Below are 6,541 nucleotides of genomic sequence, written 5' to 3' on the forward strand. Positions count from 1 at the left end.
CCACATTCTCATTTAAAATTGACTGATTTTCCTTTAATGGAATCTCTGGGGGTTGTAAAGGCTTTACAAATTAACTGAAAACAACAATGCTCTTGTGTTTGCCATTATGCCGTGTATTCTTAGGTTAATAACTAGTTAGTTAATCTTTACAATAATTTAAGAAGGTGCTTCATTGTGTCAGAAGGCTGGACTATAATTGTTAGTAAATCCTGTCCATCACCTAGAGAAGTTTTTGGTTCTATTTACTAAATATCCCTCAGAAAGGAATTTATGTTTACCATGCCTCATAGAGTGATGATGCCCCCAGGTTTACCCATTTTCCTGGGTTTTTTGGTTTCAGGCATATAGAACTTTTGCCAGGCAAGACATTGTCAATGCAGTCAGCTGGACATACATCACTTTGGACTTCTTGCCTTTCAGCAGTATTACCTCAGACTGGGAGAGGAGACCTCATGCTGGTCTAATTCCAGGAATAATTCCAGACAGACATTTCAGTCATTCTCCTTAAGGTAAATAAGTCACTAGCCATATACTGCTCTGAAACATAGAATTATGAAGTGCATTAAAGATGTTTGTTGTAAAGCATGCTCATTTTTCGAGTTTAAATACAACTTTAAAGAACAAAATCTTCCCTCTTTCATTCTATGTGCAATACACTAATGCAGATGTGTGCTTATCTACCAAGAGAAAATTAATTGTACATTTTATAGATAGCAGGACACAAAAATAATTACACATTAATGTTTTGGATATTTTCCTCTTTAACATTCTTGTCATAACAAATTCATTCATATTAGAGTAAAAGGACAAAGGAAGTGGGAATATCAAGTAGCCTAAGTATATGAACAGCTCAGGAAAACCCCTAGTTTTAACCCTAGTTCTGATAATATCTTTTACTTGACCTCAAGTAAACTCTTTTACCTCTGTGTATATCTCTATTCCTATAAAATAGGAATAAAAAGATAATTTACTCTTTGCCAAAGTGACTGATTGAGGTTTATTACCTCAATGTAAGTATACCAGTTTTAAGGCATTATTTAATAGGCATTTTTATTAATGGAGGTTAATGCAAGAAATCTCTTTTAAAAATATATTTACTGGACACAAAATCAGATTAGAGCTTGAGTAAAATGCAAGAGGATTTTGCAGGAGTGAGCAGTATCTGTTTAGCTTAGTTTCTTTGTACAATGCTTGCTACCATTTTACCAGCTGAAGCCCCAAACTACCTATTACCTAACCTAGGAGACTATTTTTTAAATGTATGGATAAAAGAAACCTAAATATTTTTGCTACACTGAAACTGTCCTGTTAACCTGAATCTTGAATTCATATTTGAGCTCTAACTTCCTTGATCATCTACATGGCTCAGGTGATAGTTTGCACCCTGATTCTAGTCTGAAATAATCTTATTGTTCCATCATCAGAGAACTTCATACATAGGATGGTGGCTGACTTGCATTTGAGTTCTGCACTTTCAGGCAGCAAGGACAGAGAAACTTAAGCCACTAGCCTCTCAGAACTCCAGATTCTACTGTTCTGAGTAATTGTATTTAGGCACACAAATATCTAGTTCCAAATTCACTAGGATAAGCATCTCAAAAGAAATTGTCTTCCTTCTCAAAAGGGTTGTCTTCCTTTAGCGCTAAATCTAAAGTACTAGTAGTCTTGCTGGCAGCCCATGCAGAATTGTGAAAAACATATGGAGACTTTGGGCCAGGTATGTAGGCACCAAACTTTCAATAGTGTGTCTATCTGTTGTCACCAAAACTCCTTTAAAAAATCTGATTGTGTCCATTCCCCATACATGCAGTAGAATTACATCAAAATCATACATCAAAGCACACCAAATAAATAAAACAAGGAAGCAGACAACTGAAATACACCTGCAAAATAACTTTGGTGTTTCAATGAAAAATACATATGTATGATGCAAGTCTTTTATATAGGAACCTATGAAATCTTGTAGCTATACTCTACTCCTAGACTCAAGTTTTGGTTCTCTGCAGACAAGAGGTTTGAAGTAAGATTTTCAATGTAATTTGGCAGAAAAAAAGGCGGTGTTATCTTTGGCTTCCTACAGAATGTCATCAAATCACAGACTTGAGAAGTACTATATCTTTTCTGTGTGGGGTGGAAGACACTAAAACTCTCAACAACTGTGTGTTCTCTACTGCAAAACTTTAGTAGCAAAATATTGCCAAGTTTCAAATAGCATTAAAAATAAAGCACTGGATGACAAAAGTTTATAATATACTTAGTAGCTTCTGTAAAAACATAGATTGTACCAAAGAAATCAGTCTAAAAATTTTTATATTGTAATCACTAGGCTAGGAAAGGAACTGTTCAGTGATACAAGAATGTACTTATAGTCAGAGGATTCATATTTCATAAACTAAGTAAAGTTGGGCCATGTCAGTTACTGAGATAAGAGATAGGTGATACCAGAAATTGGTTTTATGTCTCAGTAGCTGGCGTGCTTCTGCATGAGTATAAAATTAAATATTCAAGTGAGCAGTCAGTTGCATTATTTTGCCAAAAATATGCCTTCGCTGAGAAGAAAATCTAGGTCCTATCACTATACTGGTTAAAAAATCCTTGATAATGAACTGCATGAGAGCAAAAAGTCATCTCCCTGTATGAATTAACATAGTACTCTATTTCCTATTCATCCAGCACTTATGTGAATTATAAGCTTAAAAGTAATACATGTTTTGCATTCATGTGAATACATTTCAACTCACACAAATTTTTCAGTCACAGAGTTCATTACAAATATTGACTATGATTTTTGCAATTGTTCACGGCATGCCACAATTGAAAAAACAATCCTTATTCTCATCTGCTTAGGAGACGCAAACATCTCTGGGAGAAGAAATGATCAATGTTTAATCAGATAAAGTAAAACAATGGCCCTGTCAGTATTATAGGGACCACTGATAAGAAGTGACAGGTGCCCCACCCCCAGCTTCCAGCAGAAATCCTGCCACCTGTAGGCAGCCACATGTTCCATTATCCCTGGAAGTCACTCCCATCTTCCATTCACATGCTCTGTTGTGATTGGCTGGCAGGACCAGCCACCCCTTCCAGTTTACCCAAAACTACATCAGACCAGGAAGCCCCTTCCACTACATAATAGGGGACCACCATTTTGTTTCAGCCACCATTTTATGGCAGGGAGCTGCCATTTTGCTAAATGTCATAACCCCCATGCTTTCAAACTGCTCTGTGATTGGCTGACAGCCATTTCTTGACATGGTCATACCCATGTGTTCCCAGGCAGCCCTGTGATTGGCTGGCTGGACCAGCCACCAACTTCCTGTTTACCCCAGAAGGATATCAGAGCAGGAAGCCCCTTCCCTCTAAATACAGAGGGTCTGCCATGTTGTCTCAGCTACCATTTTATGGCAGGTAGGTGTCATTTTCAACAATGTCACACCCCATGTGTTTTCATACTGCCCTGTAATTTGCTGCTAGGACTATCTGCCCCTACCAGTGTACCCAGAAGGATATCAGAAAAGGAAGCCCCCTCTCACTACATACAGGGAGACCACCACTTTTGACAGTGTCATTCCCCATGTGTTTTCATACTGCTTTGTTGTAGGGACATATTTAGCTAAAGGTCACAAGAGCATTCCAGATGCCTTTAGAAGGCCTTAAACAGAATAAACAAGAAGACCAAAAAAAAAAAAAAAAAATGCCAATTAGAAGAACACAGGTGCGCATTCCACGATAAAGGGAACTTGGCACAAAGAACCTCAATTTGGCAGTTTATCTTGACCAATTAGACTGAGACAAGTTTGCATGTTTTAGTTGGTATAACCAATTATGTCCTATGTTTATGCACGTGTACAGAGTTGATATAACCAATCATATTTTATGCTTGTGCATGTGTACAATGGCTTTGCAGAATATATGATTATAAATATGTGTGTGTTTTTAGCAATAAACGTTGTCTGTCATCTGCTTTCAACTTTATAGGCATCTGTTTATTTCTACCTCCTGCAAATGGTGACCCCGACGTGGCCCTGAGAGCGCAGAAGACGCGGCAGGAGAAGCCCTGCTTGGAGGTACTGCTGTCGGTGGAACTGAAGCAGGGAAGCTGAGCCTAGGCTAAGAAGACACCTGAAAGGAAGGTGAGCAACCAGGGGCAGTATGGGGCAGAACATGTCCTCAGAGGAAAGGGCAATAGTCAGACTCCTACTGCATATAGTCTCTAAGAGAGGAATTAAATGTAATGAATCCTCCGTGAGAAGGTTATTGAAATGGCGCCGAGTTCAGGGCTATCCTGCTGAAACAGCTACTGCATTTTCACCTGATATTTGGGCGGAAATTGGAACAAAATTATGGGATGCGATCTCTAAAGGGGATCAACACGCTGAAGAACTGGTTATTACTTGGCGGTTGCTTTTTGACAATATACGATCTTTATGGGCAGAAAGAAAGGTGGCAGTGGAGGCAAATTTGATTTTGAATGCAACAGTATAGGTGTTGGTAAATGGCAATGAGGACAGACACGATACCAATGAGTCATCTTGTTTGCATTGTCCCTCTGACTGTACTTGTCATAAAATTACATTACCAGATGGCTCAGTAAAAGATACACTGGAGCCAAAAAAGGCATCACCACCTATTCTACCACGAAACCCTGAGAAAGAAATATGCCCAATTAAGCCATCTACGGGTTTATATCCACCTTTACCTGATGATGATGATAATTGGTCAGAACCTCCCCGAAATTATATTTCTTTAGAAAAAGAAAAGCCGCTGCCAAGTTACGATGTAGCTGAAGATTTGGGCTGTGACCCGAGAAGTTACTGGAGAGAAATACACAAGAAAGCAGCAAGCGAGGGAGTGGTCGTTCCTCATGCTTATCCTGTTATAGTGAGGGCAAATAATCCAAATGAATGGAATCCCTTTTCATGGGATTTGATAAAAGAAGCGCGCAAGTCAGTCCATAATTATGGGCTGACGGCTCCTTTCACTGAAGCACTGCTCGACAATATTTTCAGAGCTCAACTTTTGACTCCATATGATTGCGATCAATTAGCCAGCATGCTATTAAAACCAACTCGGAAAATGTTGTGGAGAGACAGATGGAGGGGACTGTGTGAAGAAGTTGCTATAAAAAATTTGGATAGACCTGATGATGACCCCATGAAGGCAATAGGGATGGATCACCTTATTGGGACCAGTAAATTTCCTGATCCAAGATTACAGGCAAGGTTGCCCATAGAGGCCTTGAGAACTGCTTCAGTAATGGCATTTAAAGCAATGATGACTCTGCCAGAAGAGGGTAGAAATGTTATGTTGTTCACGCAGATTAAGCAGGGTCCCCAGAAATCGTACATGTCCTTCATTGACAGACTGAGATGCAGTAACTAAACAAGTATCGAGTGTGGAGGCTACTTGCAAAACAATTTGGAATAACCATTGGAGATGCAAAAGCCATTACAGACATGTTCTGAGTGTCAACTTGTGGGAACAAATTCACCTGAAGCCGTAAATCCACGAGGTTTGCATTCTTTACAATTGTGGCAAATGAATGTAACACATGTACCTGAGTTTGGTAAATTGAAATATGTCCATGTGTCTGTGGATTGTTTTACTGCAGCTGTATGGACAACAGTGCAGACAGGAGAAACAAGTCGACATGTCCAGCGACACCTGCGTTCAGCTTTTGCAGCACACGGCATTCCACTTCAAATAAAAACTGACAATGGGCCGTGCTATATCACACAGACAGCTCAAAAGTTTTTTAGTCAATGGGGTATTATTGTACACACCACGGGTATACCACATTCCCCTACAGGCCAGGCAATTGTAGAACGCATGAATCAGACTTTGAAACACCAACTGCAAAAACAAAAAGGGGGAGAGCAGATGGCTACTCCTCACGAACGATTGAACAAAGTTGTATATGTGTTGAATTACTTGAAATTGACAGATGACAAAAGTGTACCACCAATTGTAAAACATGTGCAAGGCATGGTAGGAGATTTGTTTGACATTAATAGCAATGTTCAAGTTAGGGTTAAAAATGTTGAGGAAAATGTATGGGAAGGACCATTTCAATTAATAACCTGGGGACGAGGTTATGCTTGTGTTGTTACAGATCATGGAACAAGATGGGTACCAGCAAAGTGGGTAAAACCCTGGACAGGCGTTACATCCTTGGAAAAACGCTGAACCTGAAAGGACTCCTTGCTGTATTCGGTCTGTTATGGGTGACACACATAAGTGAAGAATGGATGATCCAACAACCAAAACAGAATGTATGGGTAACTTTGACGAACATAATGCATCAAGAAGCTATATGTCATTCTGTTGCTACCCCTGAAAACCCTTTTTCTACCTGTTTGGTGGGGTTACCTCTAGACACCTGGCCAGATCCAATGCCTGAATTTTCCCTTTGTAATAACCCACAATCCTGTGTCGATAATTGGGACGGTGTGTATGCACACCTGCCTCAAGTAATGCAAGAACCTCAAGAGTTAGAGTTGTTAGGATCAGTCATCATGAATGCCTGTGTGATGTTTAATGA

At 39.5% G+C, this 6,541-nt stretch overlaps 1 long non-coding RNA gene across 1 annotated transcript; it reads left to right on the top strand.

Annotated features, from left to right (window-relative positions):
- The first annotated feature begins 345 nt into the window (after positions 1-345).
- Positions 346-6,237, top strand: LOC126035423 (uncharacterized). The gene is made up of 3 exons (XR_007504922.1): positions 346-509; positions 3,979-4,133; positions 6,113-6,237. It is a non-coding gene; the product is annotated as an uncharacterized LOC126035423 (long non-coding RNA).
- The last annotated feature ends 304 nt before the right edge of the window (positions 6,238-6,541 follow it).

Source organism: Accipiter gentilis, chromosome W (assembly GCF_929443795.1).
Source record: "Accipiter gentilis chromosome W, bAccGen1.1, whole genome shotgun sequence".
NCBI classification, from domain to species: Eukaryota; Metazoa; Chordata; class Aves; order Accipitriformes; family Accipitridae; genus Astur; species Astur gentilis.